The sequence below is a fragment of the Crinia signifera genome, chromosome 9, assembly GCF_055691185.1.
Source record: "Crinia signifera chromosome 9, ASM5569118v1, whole genome shotgun sequence".
Classification (NCBI taxonomy): Eukaryota; Metazoa; Chordata; class Amphibia; order Anura; family Myobatrachidae; genus Crinia; species Crinia signifera.
Window position 1 is genome coordinate 129001855 of NC_139225.1, and position 17449 is coordinate 129019303.

Consider the following 17449-nt stretch of genomic DNA (forward strand, 5'->3'; position numbering starts at 1 on the left):
GCCACAAAATGATGGGAGGAGTCTAAATAAGTGCAGAGTGCAGACCCTCACCATTCGACAGGGATGTATTGACTATGATGGATTATGCACCATAATGTGTGCTCATGCCTGGATTTAGAATGAGTACACAAGAATGACACCTAGCTCTGCTTAATGAATAATAGGAGTACTTCGCAGCTGTTACCACGGAGTAAGCACAAATACTGAGAGTTGAACCCAGCATAAAAAAAAACAATGGAAGTGGTACTGTGCAAGCAAAGACAAATACTGCGGCAGGGGGGGTTAACTCATAGCTCGCACATAATAACAAGAAGCACTGTGCTAAAGTACACGTTCAGTCCCAGTACTACTCAGTTGTGTGCAACACAACAAAGAGCTGTATAACACGTCGTGTGTGTTACTGTATACTGATTCAGTACTAGTAATACCTTCCGTAGACTGTGGAGGAGGCGGGGCGGATGATGTGACGTCACCCACACGGAGGCGGTGCGTAATGCGGAAGTGAGTGTCCCAGATTCCCATGGTGGCCTCAGCTGAGGATCCTGAGTACTGTGTCCTCCTGCGGTCCCCCGGGGGCCCCTGCAGTTTGGTAAGCATGGTGTGTCACGGTGTATGCGACAGTCTGTGTGCACCGCATGCAGGGTCCATAGGCGGCTTTGTATAATGTAAATAAGCCCCATTGGATTGCATTGTATATGTACTGCATAACAATACTGTGCTATGTGGGTGCTGAGGGATGGCTATATATATATATATATATATATATATATATATATATATATATATATATATATATATATATATTAAAATTAGCAAGTCTCTGATACAACCGTTTCTGTTGTGAACATTGTGATGTTCTTCTGCCGTGTCTTGTGTTGTAGTGGAAGGGGTATTATTTAATGGCTGTGTGAAGGCAATGTGTTCTTTATATTCTAGGTGATAAGGAGACTTTAGGGTCAAGCATGTCCAAGCTATTGCCCCTGTTGTGAAACTACAAGTCCCATCATGCCTTGCCACAGTTTTTCTATTATGGAATTCTAAAACTATGGCAAGGCATGCTGGGATGTGTAGTTTCACAACAACTGGAGGGCCACAGTTTGGACATGCCTGCAGTCTAGGTCGTAGATCTTATGCCCTGAAGGAGGTGCTTTTATTCCTGCCATAACAAATTTCTGATTTGTATTTGAAACAAAACCGGAAAAAAAACCAACATATGCCCAAACTCAGATTTACCCATATTGGACGTGTTACCAGCTGCATGGAGCTGCAATGTAAAGCCCTATACACACTAGACAACCCTGGCCGCAACCGATATAATGAACAATATCGTCCGCAGGTGGCTTATATTGTACTCACTGAACAATATTGGTAAATTCGGTACTTGTGTAGTATCACGGCTCCCACGATGGGCATCGTATAGGAAAAAATCGCATCGCATGCCAGCGATTAAATGCCATTTTTCACAGAAATCATTGACATGTTAAATGCACCCCAAAGGGCATTTGTTACTGTATCACCCCCACTATGAACGCCAACCCGAAGCGTGGCGAGCGGCGGCGGTACGTGTCCTACGACCTTTTCATACCCCCACTATCCACGTCGGCGTAGAGTTGAGAATAGAAAGTGTGGCGAGCGCAGCCGGATAGCTGTGAATCCCGCGTGGGGACACGGATACCTGTGAAGGTATCCGCGTCCCCTCGTGGGGCTCGGTAGCTCGCTGCGCTCGCCACACTTTCTATTCTCAACTCCACGCCGACGTGGATAGTGGGGGTATGAAAAGGTCGTAGGACGCGTACCACCGCCCCTCGCGGGCACGCTTCGGGTTGGAGTTGATAGTGGAGGTGGTACAGTGTGAAAAAAGACATTTGGGGTGCATTTAACATGTTTGCTAATAATTTAAATGCATTTGGATGTATTTGTGATCAAAATCGCATCGCATGGCATGCAATTTTTACATCAAATGCCTAAAAAACCCGGAAAAATCGCCATTGCATGCCATGCCACTACATATGGCATGCGATGGGAGCCGTGATAGTATACAAGTACCGTAAATTCTATCATTCAGTAACATGCGGGTTGAATATGACTATATAGCCAAATTGACCTGTAAATTTAGCAGATGGGAGAGGTCATTAATGATGCGCAGGAGCTTGCATCATTACCCTTACTGAGTGTACACACACAGACAATATTTTAAAAGGTCTCTCTGAAGCCCTTTCTGAGCGACATCTTTTACAATATCTTCTAGTGTGTATGGGGCTTAATGGTGTGCTGGGCATATATGCCAGTGAGAGGATTTGCAGAGAATTAGGCAGCAAACGTAAATGTTTTGATCAATATATGAATCGAATCCCTTCTGTTTTATTTGCTTTGCACAAACAGATCTGCAATAGATGTTAATGCTGATAGCAAAAGTATTTTTGTTTACATATATGGATGGCATGAATACTGCCACACAGCTGGTACCATGTACACTATGGGTACAACTGAGCGTGGGCATACTTATTCTCTTTTATTTAAAAAATGTGCTATTATGGCAGATTTTAATCAAGGCTATTCCTATTCCTAGGTGGGTGTGGCTCACAATTAGGTTATTGTTCTTGCCAATAGTAAAAGTCTTTCTGTTATACTTGCATAAATGTATTTACATAACTGTAATCATGTTGCGTGTGTGCACAATAAAAACATAGTACATACACTTATGCAAGGAGAAGTCGCGTAAGATTTCTCTTGAACCGCCCTTCGTGGGGCAGGGTCGAATGCGATATATAGCATGTGGTCCTTTTTGCACGTTATATTTCGCATGTGAAACCATTCACTGTTGCAGGAGTATGTCCAATATGACAGATCCTTCATGCACATGGGACCAAGCATCGGATCTGATGTCAAACACATGCGATTTGGTCCAATTTCTCAGCCCGATCCATCGAAATCGGGGGGAAATGTGGCCATATTGCACTAGTGTATGTCAAGCTTAAGAGTGGGGCCCTGACCAGTATGACAAGTATTGGTGCTTTAATGAAAGGCAAGGGGTAAAATGTGTATGCTGATTAAAATGTTGGGTACTTGTGTATTATCACGGCGCCCGCCAAATCGGCCGCAAATCGTATGCAAAATTGGTTGCGATTTAGCGGCCGATTTGCCGCGATTTCCTGCCGATTTGCATGCTATTCCATCCTTGCACACCCCCACTATCCAAGTGAGCCGGAAGCGTGGCGAGCGCACGCGGTACGCGTCCTTCCGACCTATTTATACCCCCACTATCCACGTCGGCGTGGAGTTGATTTTATAAAGTGTGGCTATCGCAGCGAGCCACCGAGCCCAAAGCATGGCGAGCGGACACGGACACGGATTACTTGACGTGTATTCCGCGTCCCCTCGCAGGGCACGCTGCGCTCGCCACGCTTTGGGATCGTTTTCCGCATCCCCTCACGGGGCTCGCCACGCTTTGGGCTCGGTGGCTCGCTGCGCTTGCGATGCTTTATAAAATTAACTCCACGCCGACGTGGATAGTGGGGGTATGAACAGGTCAGGGGGACACGGTACGCTTGCCACGCTTCGGGCTGACTTGGATAGTGGGGGTGTGCAAGGATGGAATATCATGCAAATCGACAGGAAATCGTGGCAAATTGGCCGCTAAATTGCATCGCGGATCGAATCGGCTGCTAAATCGCATGCGATTTAGATGAAATCGGGCGCCGTGATTATACACGAGTACCAAATTTTGTATACAGAAGTCCCATTGTCTGTGCAGGAGGGAAAATGCCAAAGGGTGGGTGCTGCAAATGAAAAGCTTGGATCCCCATATGATATCACTTTCTAGGTATGTTAACCCTTTGAGTGCCATGGTTGCTGTGAGAGATCCTCAAAACATCCGCAAAAAAATGTCAGCATCGCTCACAGCGAATGTCCTTTTTTTGGTGCAATTTTTAACTAAACTGCACTGTATTGACTTGGCTGTATCTGTATTTATTTATACCAAAAGAACAGTCGCTGTGAGTGATGCTGGCATTTTTAGCGGATATTTGGAGGATCTCGCACAGCAACGTTGGCACTCAAAGAGTTAATAGACCTTCACTGACTGGTGGCGGTAAGGGAATCATAAGCTGCATATAGTACTTAGGATCCTGGTTATGTAAGGCCAGGCTTGGATATCAGTAATCACATCTTGGAATAGATCCGCCATGTAGGCAGCCAGTGAAGGGAGTGGGGCACAGGTGTTATGAGGCTGCTGTGTGACACTTCTCTAACGGAATTTCTGTATCATACTGGGATACGGTTATATTGTCGACCCGACTAAGGTCGACGGTTATTAGGTTGACACCGATGGGTCGACAGGCAACAAGGTCGACATGGATGAAGGTCGACAGGTGTCTAGGTAAAAAAAAAACGTGGAAAAAGCCATGTTGACCTAATCCATGTCGACCTTGTCGCCTGTCGACCTAGTTGCCTGTCGACCTAATTCGGGTTGACAATACGATCCAGACCCATCATGCTGTAAGTATAACAAAGCAGTTTGGGAATGGTTCAGAGAATATTTCATTGTTTATACCTTACAGTTCTGTATCTTACAAGCAACACTCCACAAAATATCATAGTCTACAGAATGCAAACTAATGCCCCTTTCTCACTGCAGGTCTTTAAAGGTGTATTGCCGTTTTTTTCCCCTTTCTCAACGTTTAAGGCTGCAGTGGGAAAGCGCCAGAGTTGATTTACCGGTTAAAGTTAACCGGTATCTCAACCCGTTCCAAAGCAGAGTCCTACACGTTTCAGAGACGGTTTTTATGCAGTGAGAATGGCTCTGAAACGGTATGTACGATCCTACACTAGTCTTCCCTCTCCCCTGGTACCTGTCCTGCCCCCCCCCCCCCCCGTACCTGCCAGCTGGTACCTTCGCCCCCCCCCCCCCTGCCCTGGTACCCCCCCCCCCCCTGGTACCTTGCATCCGGGCAGCATGGTAGGCAGCGGGCATTCCAGGGCTCCTAGTCAGCAGGTCCCAGACTGATGCATGAAAGCATCATGCAGGAGGAGGCTGCAGCTGGTGCACAGACAGCAGGGGCACTGGGTATCCGGGCAGGTCCGTGCTCAGGAGGAGGAAGCGGAGGAAGGTCCATTAGGAGATTGTCATTTTATCGGCGGGGGTCCCTCCTCCTAAGCACGGACCGCGCTGCCCGGATCCCCATTGCACCGATGTCTGTGCACCAGCCTCCTCCTGCATGATGCTTTCAGCAATCAGTCTTGGATCTGCCGACTAGGAGCCCTTGAATGCCTGCTGCCTGCCATGCTGCCTGGATGCAAGGTACCAGCTGCAAGGTACGGGGGGGGATGTACCAGGACAGGGGGGGGAAGCGAGGGTACCAGCTGGCAGGTACGGGGGGAGGGGGGCAGGACAGGTACCAGGGGACACAAGGGGAATAAACGGTTTACTGCGATGTGAATGGTACTTAAACGGTATTTAAAACGGTAATCTACTGCAATGTGAAAGCTAATACCGTTTTAAATACCGTTTAAAAATACCGGTTCTTTAAACGGCTTGGCAGTGGGAAAACGGCATTATGCTAAGTGCTGCTGAGCAAGATTGACAGTACAAGGCAACAAATCTAAAACTAGAACAAACGCGTCCAAGGACAAATAGTCTAATCCTTTCTCTGCTGTCCTTGGAGGTTGTATGTAACCAGCTGTTAGCCAAAGGTACATATACACACAGGCTGCTATTGTTTTGTTACCTCCTAGTACTGACATGGGAGCACAGCCTGTGAAGCTTTGTTTTCCTTTAGCAGCTGATTACATGATCACAAGCCTGACCAAAAGGCCCAGATCAACCTCCATGTACAGCGTGGGGTGGATTATTAACCCAGCTCAGAGGCTCGGGTACTGTGACCCTGTATAGACAGTCAGACTTACTTTATTTGTTCTCCTTTTTGTTTTTCTCCAGTGAAATAAGTTCTCCGTTCCTGGAACTGCTTCTACAAGTGATCCGGTATTTATTAACGCTGCATGGAGATGTGTGCCCTGAGCGCTGTGCAGTACACCTCATGTATGTTGGGAGATGGTGCAGGGTATTGACATAGCATAAAGGTAACCATCCAAAGTTTAATAATAGACAATTGTATATTTAACTTTATGCAGATTAATGATCTCACCCCTGAGGTGCTGTTTTTCCAACTTGTTTTCTGGTTTAACTCTTTATTCTCTTTTCTAAGGAGGTCGGACACCAATGAACCCTTTCCAGATCTTTGTGGGAGGTGTCCAGTACTATAGTCCAGATTCAAATGTTATTGAGCCACTAGAGGGCGCCCAACAGAGCTATTTAAATGTTAACTCAAGGCCTGTTCGCTAGCCTGTGTATACTCGCAGCCTAGCGAACAGGTAAGCACCGCCACGCCGACCGCATCCCCTCGGTAGTATGCAAGGGGATGTGTACGTGAAAGCATCCCAGCATTCCACCCAGCGTTTCATAGGGGCACCCATAAAGCGCTTCGCGTTACCCTTCTTCTCCGCCTTCCTGTGCGTATTCCGGCCAGTGTAATACTCGTCAAAGGCGTTCACACAGGGGGTCTGCACATGGGCATATACGCACATGCACAGGACACCCCCCCCCCCACCATTGAAACCAGGGCTGAATTCGGACCCATACGAACAGGTCTGAATCAGCCCTTTAGTTCCGGCGTGTATGGCTGCCGGCACAATCATTTCAGCTCATATCCCCCGGGGGAGGCGATCTGAAGTGCGCAAAAAGTCAACTGTTTAAGCGCGCAAACGTGACTTTCCATGTCGCACCCATTAGTTTGCTTGGGTTTAGCCGCTATGCGCACCTGAACCCGACCTTAGTGGGCCGCTATGCGCACCTGAACCCGACCTTAGTGGGCCGCTATGCGCACCTGAACCCGACCTTAGTGGGCCGCTATGCGCACCTGAACCCGACCTTAGTGGGCCGCTATGCGCACCTGAGCCTGACCTTAGTGGGCCGCTATGCGCACCTGAACCCGACCTTAGGGGGCCGCTATGCGCACCTGAACCCGACCTTAGTGGGGGCCGCTATGCGCACCTGAACCCAACCTTAGTGGGGGCCGCTATGCGCACCTGAACCCGACCTTAGTGTGCTGCTATGCGCACCTGAACCCGACCTTAGTGTGCTGCTATGCGCACCTGAACCCGACCTTAGTGGGGGCCGCTATGCGCACCTGAGCCTGACCTTAGTGGGCCGCTATGCGCACCTGAACCCGACCTTAGTGGGGGCCGCTATGCGCACCTGAGCCTGACCTTAGTGGGCCGCTATGCGCACCTGAACCCGACCTTGGTGGGGGCCGCTATGCGCACCTGAGCCCGACCTTGGTGGGGGCCGCTATGCGCACCTGAGCCCGACCTCGGTGGGGGCCGCTATGCGCACCTGAGCCCGACCTCAGTGGGGGCCGCTATGCGCACCTGAGCCCGACCTCAGTGGGGGCCGCTATGCGCACCTGAGCCCGACCTCAGTGGGGGCCGCTATGCGCACCTGAGCCCGACCTCAGTGGGGGCCGCTATGCGCACCTGAGCCCGACCTCAGTGGGGGCCGCTATGCGCACCTGAGCCCGACCTCAGTGGGGGCCGCTATGCGCACCTGAGCCCGACCTCAGTGGGGGCCGCTATGCGCACCTGAGCCCGACCTCAGTGGGGGCCGCTATGCGCACCTGAGCCCGACCTCAGTGGGGGCCGCTATGCTCAATAAAATCAGCCATTTCAATGTCACTATAGATGGGAGATCAGGCGCAAGTAAACATTTGAATCCAGCCCTATGTATTTATGATGTGACTTATACAATGCTATCCCTGTTTGCATTACATGAATCTTTTTTTCCTTATATACCATAAATACTGACATTTAAAGCCGATTTTCTTCCCGTTATTAGAGCATATGCTGGCAATCTGTGTGTGATGTGGAATGTTGCTGGTATTTGCTAGCTATAATGCTATGCTAGCTGCTAATGTGCATCAATCACCACAGTACATTCCTATACGGGGCAGATGTAGTAAGCCTGATAAAATGGAAGATAACGCACTAGCCAATCAAACTTCCATCATTTTTCAGAAACCGCTGATTGGCTGGTGCATTTTCACCTTTCACTTTACCAGGCTTAGTACATCTGCCCCATTGTTCTGTGTTTGCATCTGATAACCTTTGTGCCTTTTTTTAAGCTGTAGAAGTTATTTGGTTTATCCTGTTCTAAAGGCCCCCATACACTAGGGCGACTTGTCGTAAGGACAAGTCAGCCCCGATTTTCCCTGAGCTTCCCCAGCTGCTCCCCGGGGGAGCTTGATAAGATTTGGCACTTGATGTGCCATTTTTTTACATGTGATAAATCGGATGCGATTTATGTAAACCCGGGGAGTAGCAGGGGGGGGGGAGAGGAAAGGGTCCGTGGCAGGGGGCGCCGCGGGGACCGGAGAGTCAGCGGCGGTAGGCGGGAGCATAGTAAAATAAATCCTATTCAAAATCTGGGCAGCCGCTGATTGGCTGAGCTCTCAGCCAATCAGCGGCCGGCCAGATTTTGAATAGGATTATTTCTATTCTCCCGCTCACCGCAGGGTCTGGTGTAGCCGCGAGCGGTGGGAGTAAATCCTATTTCTAACGTTGGGCTGCTGGTGGGGTGCGGCGCGCTGCTTAGAAGGGCAGAGGCAGCGTGCATGGGACGCTGCGGGGGACAGTGATAGTAACGGAGAGCCGGGCAGAGGGAGGCGGCGGGAGCTGTCACTGTCAGTGCTGAGGAAAAAAAAAGCCCATACAATGAATGGGCAGCCTGTGATTGGCTGAGCGCTCTCATTCATTGTATGGGCTTTTTTTTTTTCAGCGCTGACAGCTCCCGGCGGCTCCCCCTGTCTGGCTCTCCATTAGTCCCGCCTCTGTCCCCCGCAGTGTCCGCACTCCGCTGCCTCTTCCCTAATAGCAACGTCTGCCCCGCAGCGTCCCAGCCACCCTGCTCCCTCCACCTACCGGGAGCACAGCCTCCTACTCCAGCGTCCCCTGCCCGGCTGCACATACGATTTAGCAAATCTTATGTGCAGCCGGTCCGACCTCCCGACTCCGATCCGATGCGCACGGGACCACGCATCGGGTCGGACCGGGTGTCTGGGCATGCGATTTGGCCCGATTTCACTGCCCGATCCATCTGAATTGGGTGAAATCGGGACCAAATCGCATAGTGTATGGGGGCCTTAAGTCGCTGCAGACATTGGGCCAGACGTATCAAGCTTCAGAGAGTGATAAACAGCAAGCCAATCAGCTGCTACCTGCCATGTTACAGACTGGGTTTGAAAAATAACAGGTAGGAGCTGATTGGCTGGTTGTTTATCATTCTCCATTTTATCACTTTTGAAGCTTGATACATCTTGCCCATTATATGGTGACATGACAAAAACCTCCTATTGGCACAGATATGAGTGATATCCTATTGGCACAGATATGAGTGATATCTGAATATCGGGGGTGGGTTGTGTGGGTATTGTGGAGTTCTAAGCTCCTACAATAACCACCAGTCCCGGCGCTATTTAGAAAAACAATACAAGAGTAATGGGTTAATTTAGAATAGTTAATCCACAGCTGCTGCAGGTGTTTAATGAGTCTGCTGGGGGCTCATTAAAAAACAGAAGGAAGGTTGGAAAAAACACTTTGCGCTGCTCAGTGGATAATAATATATGTGTGAATTTCTGCCAAGCAAAAAGAGTACTGGACACACTTAAACAGTTTTAAACTTTATATAAAATTAAATAATTAGACATACATACAAGACATAGTATACAATAAAAAAAAAAATGTATATTGAAAAATGATTTAGCAAGCAAGGTGGCGTTGATAGATTATAATAATAAAAAAAAGACTGATGGTACTCTGGCTTATTCCGGATTTAATAAAAAGAAGTTAGTCAGGGGTTAAACAGGGGTTAATTCCTGAGGCTGGTTAGATGGTTTTAAGACAAACAGATGGTAATTGTAGCAGTTAGTGGAAACACATACAAAGCTGGTTAGCGAGTAAATCAGATCTGCCTTGGCTGACTTCCGGAAATCCCTGACACAGCTGTGACGCCGCGCTCCTGCATTCGGAGTTACCCGTACTACACGCTGCGGCACCACGCTCCCATACTCGGAGCTATCCAGATTACACGCTGTGCTACTACGCTCCTACACTTGGAGATACCCGTATTATACGGCATTTCCTTCAAGCGCACAGTCTGTGCATCCCGCTGGCTACCCCGCTATACCGGAGGACATCACCACCTACCACCTCGGGTTGAGCCATAGAAACATTAGGCTCCCCGTGCATCTTGCCGGTTACCCCGCTATACCGGAGGACATTACCATCTACCACCCTCGGGTTGAGCCATAGAAACATCAGTCTCCCCGTGCAGCTTGCTGGTTACCCCGCTATACCGGAGGACATCACCACCCACCACCCCCGGGTTGAGCCGCAGAAACATCTGGCTCCCCGCCTACCCCCTAAAAACATCACAAGGAGGAGAGGGTGAGATACGCTATTGCCTGTATAAATTAAGGATACACACATATGCTTGGACCTCATGCGTTTACCATCTACTCGCTAACCAGCTTTGTATGTGTTTCCACTAACTGCTACAATTACCATCTGTTTGTCTTAAAACCATCTAACCAGCCTCAGGAATTAACCCCTGACTAACTTCTTTTTATTGAATCCGGAATAAGCCAGAGTACCATCAGTCTTTTTTTTATTATTATAATCTATCAACGCCACCTTGCTTGCTAAATCATTTTTCAATATAATTTTTTTTTTTTATTGTATACTATGTCTTGTATGTATGTCTAATTATTTAATTTTATATAAAGTTTAAAACTGTTTAAGTGTGTCCAGTACTCTTTTTGCTTGGCAGAAATTCACACATATATTATTATCCACTGAGCAGCGCAAAGTGTTTTTTCCAACCTTCCTTCTGATATCTGAATATCGTCTACTTTTATTCCAGCCAGGAAATATCTCAATTGTCTAATAGATATTACAACCGATGACTGTCCTATTACAAACAAGTTATAGGTACACTGAGCCAGATTCAAATGTTTAATCGCGCCTGATCTCCTGTCTAAATTGGGAATATTGAAATAGGCGGATTTTATTGTGCATATCGTGCCCATTAACCCTTTTAGTGAATTCGATAAAATAGATGTGAGAATTGCCAAGCAAACCATTTGATTCATCATAATGACCTGTAATGTTTACGTTATATAGGAAATATAATCTTTTTTTCACACAACCTTTTTTTTAATTTGAATTTATATAACAAATGTCAGTGAAGCTGGAATCAGCGGACATTTTGAACATCTCTCTGAGATTTTGGCACTCAAAGGGTTAAGGTCAGGTTTAGTCACGCAAAGCGGCTAAACCCGACCAAATTAATGGGCACGGTAGGAAAATTCCCATTTGCGCAGACTGCGCTGGAAGCCATACGCGCCAGAGCAGAGCTACAGTTAACTAGCTCCATAAGGCAGCCTCTAGTGGGTCCACTGAATTTCTCAAGTCCTGAACAAATGTTTTTTAGCCTAATGGCCCATACACACACGGTTACAGCTCAATCTCTAAGCGATCTGTCTAGATCGCTTAGTGATGGAGCACAGATCTGTGTGAATGAGCGACGGCAATGCACGGTCCCACGCGGCACTGCCGCCTGACTAGATTTACACTGCATGCAGTATAAACATGCCTGTGTTCTCTCTCATGGGCCGTGACCGTTCGCTCGGCACACATCACTGGTGCAGCGCTGAGTGATCTGTGCTTAACTAGAGCGCACTGCTTTAGTCGTTCCGTGTGTACACCTTCACATTTTGAGGCTAAGTTTATATCTCTCTCTGGGGACAATTCAATATAAAATGTAATGGAAATTGTATTTTGTCTGCTGTTTCTACCCTAAAAGTAATCGTAGTCTAGATTAGGGAGGGGAGGCGCCACTGACTTGAACTATTGTTTTGTATGCTCAAGATGGCTTCATCCTTTGCAATACGGTGTCTTTGCTGCAGATATAAAGTGGTTTGAGTCCTCTTAACGAAAGCACAATATACATATTATTATTAATAATAATAATAATGTGTGTTCTATACTGAAATATATGTTGCTTTTATTGAGTTACACTATAATCCATCATACATATTATTTCTAGAAGGTGGTTTTTGGTGACGATCCCTTTTTCTCCCTTCATTCTCGATAAATGAGGTACCAATTTAAAGATTCTCAGCTACAAGTTCTCCGCTTCTGAGGAATTGTTAATTATATAGAATTGCACATTGTATTGTTTGTTTACAAATTGAAGTTCCAAATGTACTTTTGGCCGTAGCGTTCTTTCCCTGGATGCGCCAATGCGGCACGGCTAAGATTAGTTTTGCTCAGCTACTGGAAATGGCTACAAATGAACCGGTTCATCTCGCTACAAACCACCAACCTCCCTATAAAATGAATTGTATTTTATTTGCATGCGAAATTTTCGCAGGGGCCACCTAGTCCTGTCTCATTTATACACCATATGCCAGAGATCCAACCATAGCTACTATTATTATACTATTGTTCTACAGTTTAGGTCCCTTGTACAATGAGCTGTGACTGTATTGTCTACCAACCAGTAATAAGAATACATTAAACATAAAGTTGCTGACTGAATGTTCTAGAACTGTCTGCCCCATGCGTAATACTTTGTTCTGTTTCAGGGCCTGACGGGCTGACCAGAAGCAGAATGGTTTGTGAGTTTTTCCTCCTCTCCTCCATATGGTTCGTGGTCGTCATATTTTGGATGGAGACGATCAGTATGTGGCTGTTTCTTTGCCATTTATTTCAGGATAGAGCCATGTATCAGTGGGGGGACAGGTGAGCGTGGGGCTGATTACAGGGTCTGTACAGAGGGGGCCTCAGCCCAGTACTCCCCGAGTATAACAGTCCTCTTCTGTCTCTTCCACAGGATTTATGTCACCCACCCTGACCAGATCATGTACATAATTATTAGGTGAGTGAGCGCAGCCTGGGCACAGTATGTTACACCTAATCATTTTATATTATTACAGATTTATATTTAGAGCCTTCTCACAAACAGTCCTGTGATGGGTAAACGCTGGGTGAGGGAGACACTTGGGTTATGTATTACACCTAATCCAGACCTGACGCTCAAAGCAGTATGTTTCCATATACCCCTTCTTCAGTTAGCTGTAGAGAAAACATTTGGGAGCACAGCCCATCTCAAGGACTGTAAATATTATTGTCCTAGACACCTTCTTCAGGGATTGGAGGAGAGTCCCATCCTCACTTATCCCCCCCCCCCCCCCCCCCCCCCACACACACACACACACACACACACCCCACCACCAGCAGAGGGCTGAGTTTGGTGTTATTTAGTACAACTTTGATCAAATACAGCATCTTTCAGAGCAAAGCTATTACAAACTTACTGTCCTGGCTCTATAAAAAGTTGGCACCAATCCTTTTGAAATCGAATCTGTATTTATTTGGGATGCGGTCATCTATTAGAATGAACTTAGGTCTACAGTCATTAGGTCGAGCCCACTAGGTCGACTGGCAGGAAGGTCGACCTGACTTAAGGTCGACATGGGCCAAGGTCGACATGACTTAAGGTCGAATTTGCATAAAGGTCGACATGAGGAAGGTCGACTGGTCATAAGGTCGATGTGGGTTTTTCACTGTTTTTTGAGCCGACATGTGCCGACAGGCGGTATTTCATGCCCTACCATCCACTAGGGCGTGGTGGGAGAATAAAATAGTGTGCCAAGCGCAGCGAGGCACCGTGCCCGAAGCATCGCGAGCGAAGCGAGGGTCCGATTCTCATTGCCAACTGTGTCCATGTCGACTGTGTCGACATTCGGATAAAAAAACAGTGAAAAACCCATGTCGACATTATGACCAGTCGACCTTCCTCATGTCGACCTTTATGCAAATTCGACCTTAAGTCATGTCGACCTTGGCCCATGTCGACCTTAAGTCAGGTCGACCTTCCTGCCAGTCGACCTAGTGGGGTCGACCTAATGACTGTAGACCTAAATGCAGTCTGACGAATGATCCCATTCCATTTATTTGTAGTCGGGCGCCCTCTGGTGTTTAAATGAGTATTGCCAAACTTGTATTGCTGAAGAATGAGAACTTTGTTCCATGATATATGCTATATATTATTATTATTATTTATTAATATGGCGCCATAAGGGATCCGCAGCACCCAATTACATAAATGAATAAGCAAAACAATGACTTACAGCTGAATACCATAGAGGACAAATAGAGGGTATTTATATAAATTGCGGCATCAACAGAGGACACTGGAATAAGTATCAACGAGGCAGAAAACTGCAGTATTTGGTGCCATCAAACATTGTTTAACCCTTTGAGTGCCAGCGTTGCTGTGAGAGATTTGTAAAATATCTGCTAAAAATGCCAGGGCCGTAGTCGAGGAATATGAATCACTTTAGTTATTGCCGGCAAATCATCTGAAGTTAATTAACTGAAGCTTAGGGTACTTGTGTAATAGCAGGTGCCCGGCTACGCTATGTTTTCAGTGTAGCCCAGCGGTTGCCTAGCGTAGTGACTCCATGGCAGCCCAGCTCTGTCCCCGGCATCCATGGCAAGCCTAGTGAGCACCTCTCACACAGTGGGGCAGATGTATTAAGCTTTAACAAGAGATAAATGCAAGTGTGATAAGGAGAGATAAACGTCCAGCCAATCACCTGCTAACTGCCATGTTACAGGCTGTGTTTGAAAAAAGTTAGTAAGGAGCTGATTGGCTGAATGTTTATCTCTCCTTATCACCCTTGAATTTATCTCTTGTTAAGGCTTAATACATCGAGTGCCGGTAACAGCCAGGTCCCCTGCGCTGGCGGACACAGGCAGAGAGACGCTCCTGCATCTCAGTAATTATTGCGGCAGGGTATGGCAACCCTGCCCGTGTCCGCTTCAGAGAGAGCCTCCTTTTCAAACCCCCACTATCCACGCCAGCCCGAAGCACGGTGAGTGAACTCGTTATGCGTCCCCCCCCCCGACCTGTTTATACCCCCACTATCCACGTCGGCGTGGAGTTGATTTTATAAAGTGTGGTAAGCGCACGCGGATAACTGTACATGTATTCCGCGTCCCCTCGCAATGCTTCGGGCTCGCTACGCTCGCCACACTTTATAAAATCAACTCCACGCCGACGTGTATAGTGGGGGTGTGAACAGGTTGGGGGGACACGTAACGCTTCGGGCTGGCGTGGATAGTGGGGGTGTTTCAGGAACACATATCTGACAGGGGCGCTGACTACGCTGGCAGCGGTAACACTACGCTCCTTCTGACAGGGACGCTAACTAAGCTTACTACACTAGCGGGAACACTATGCTACTTCTGACTGACTACGCTGATTCTGACAGGGCCGCTTTGCTAACTACGTAACGGGCCCCGTGCTATTACACAAGTACCAAGTTTAGTTAAATATTGCGCCTTAAATATTGCATCTGGGGGAAAAAAACAGTTTCTGTGAGCGAGACAGGCATTTTAGCAGGTATTTTGCACGTCTCTCACAGCAACATTGGCACCAGTGTTCCCTCTAAGCTGTGCGCATGTGCGCGCGCACACAATTCGCCGAGCGCACGCACAGACATTACAACAGAGCGCACAAAGCAGCAGCTGTCCCCTTTTTTGCAGTTGTCGACTAAATGAATGTGTGTTTCACACATAAACTACATTGTGTGCTGTGTTATTTATTATTTATTAACAGTTTCTTATATAGCGCACACAGATTCCGCAGCGCTTTACAGAGCATAGTTATAATCAAAAACACATAACAAATTACAGTACAAGACAGTTTAGGACAAGTACATGGTTAATATAGATAGTTGCATCAGGGGACAGGACACTGAAGCAATCATCAGGGTGGCAGAGGTTTATATATTCTAAGAAAGGCACATGAGGAGAGAGGGCCCTGCTCGTGAGAGCTTACATTCTAAAAGGGGAGGGATAGACAGACAGGGGTGACACAGAAGGTAAAGAAGTGAGCATAAACAGTAGGTAAGGATAAGCGATGGTCAGGTTTTATGCAGGAGGGTGGGAAGATGACAGCTTAGTCTTTGATATTTTAAGTCTAAAAAAGCGCTGGGTCATCCAAGAGTAGACAGCAGAGAGACAGTTAGAGATAGGAGTGAGGATAGAGGGAGAGAGATCATGAGAGGAGAGGTAGATTTCACTGTTATCAGCATAGATGTGATAGTAGAAGTTGAGTGAGCACATAAGCTCACCCAGAGAGGATGTATAGAGAAAGAGGACACCTACTATCAATGGAAGAGCAGGAGAGGTGAGGTCATTAGAGGTACAGCTGGTCATTTTCCAAACAGACAGTGCAAGTACAAGCTTTAACAGTGATAGTAAAAGTTGTTTGCAAATGTAAAATGCTGATGTTATGGTTGAATTGCCAGATCAAGCAGGCCGGAGTAGTGTGAATGTATTTAACTCACTCAAAGTAGACTTTGGTTTTCTCCGTTGTTGTTTTGTCCTTCAGTTTCACTTCGGTTTAACGCTGGTATAACGCTGTAGTTATGAATCAGTTTTCCCACTTTAATAACGTCCCACTTCAATCTAGGCCCACAGATAAAATCGGCCCACAGCCTATCCGGCCACAGCCGTATGCAATGACTACTTAAGTACTCTAACAATGCATGAGTTCCCAATTCCCAATAATTGGAATCCACTCGTTTAGTCCCCACCCCCTACAACACATAGCAATAAAAGTGGCTTAGAAAAACAAAACTAGCATTCCAGGATTCTATATATCACCTAGAATAAAAATAAATTCCTCCCTACACACATGCTAGGTACTGTTGTAAAGTACACAGAGGAGATGTTCAGTGTATTACCTAGAAGTACAAATCAATCCCACACAATAGATGTAATGCTCTGCAGTACAGAGGAGATGTTCAGTGTATTACCTAGAAGTACAAATCAATCCCACACAATAGATGTAATGCTCTGCAGTACAGAGGAGATGTTCAGTGTATTACCTAGAAGTACAAATCAATCCCACACAATAGATGTAATGCTCTGCAGTACAGAGGAGATGTTCAGTGTATTACCTAGAAGTACAAATCAATCCCACACAATAGATGTAATGCTCTGCAGTACAGAGGAGATGTTCAGTGTATTACCTAGAAGTACAAATCAATCCCACACAATAGATGTAATGCTCTGCAGTACAGAGGAGATGTTCAGTGTATTACCTAGAAGTACAAATCAATCCCACACAATAGATGTAATGCTCTGCAGTACAGAGGAGATGTTCAGTGTATTACCTGTTGGAGACAAGAGATGATGAGTCAGATGAATCTGGTATAACGCTGTAGTTATGAATCAGTTTTCCCACTTTAATAACGTCCCACTTCAATCTAGGCCCACAGATAAAATCGGCCCACAGCCTATCCGGCCACAGCCTTTGAATGTT

At 46.8% G+C, this 17449-nt stretch overlaps 1 long non-coding RNA gene across 1 annotated transcript in view; it reads left to right on the forward strand.

The window, feature by feature from the left end:
- The first annotated feature begins 436 nt into the window (after positions 1-436).
- The window catches only part of LOC146036014 (uncharacterized), a 20552-nt gene continuing 3539 nt past the window's right edge, over positions 437-17449 (forward strand). Inside the window, exons 1-4 of the long non-coding RNA XR_014460756.1 lie at positions 437-589; positions 5936-6078; positions 12696-12852; positions 12944-12988. This is a non-coding gene — a long non-coding RNA (uncharacterized LOC146036014). The remainder of the gene's footprint in view (positions 590-5935; positions 6079-12695; positions 12853-12943; positions 12989-17449) is intronic.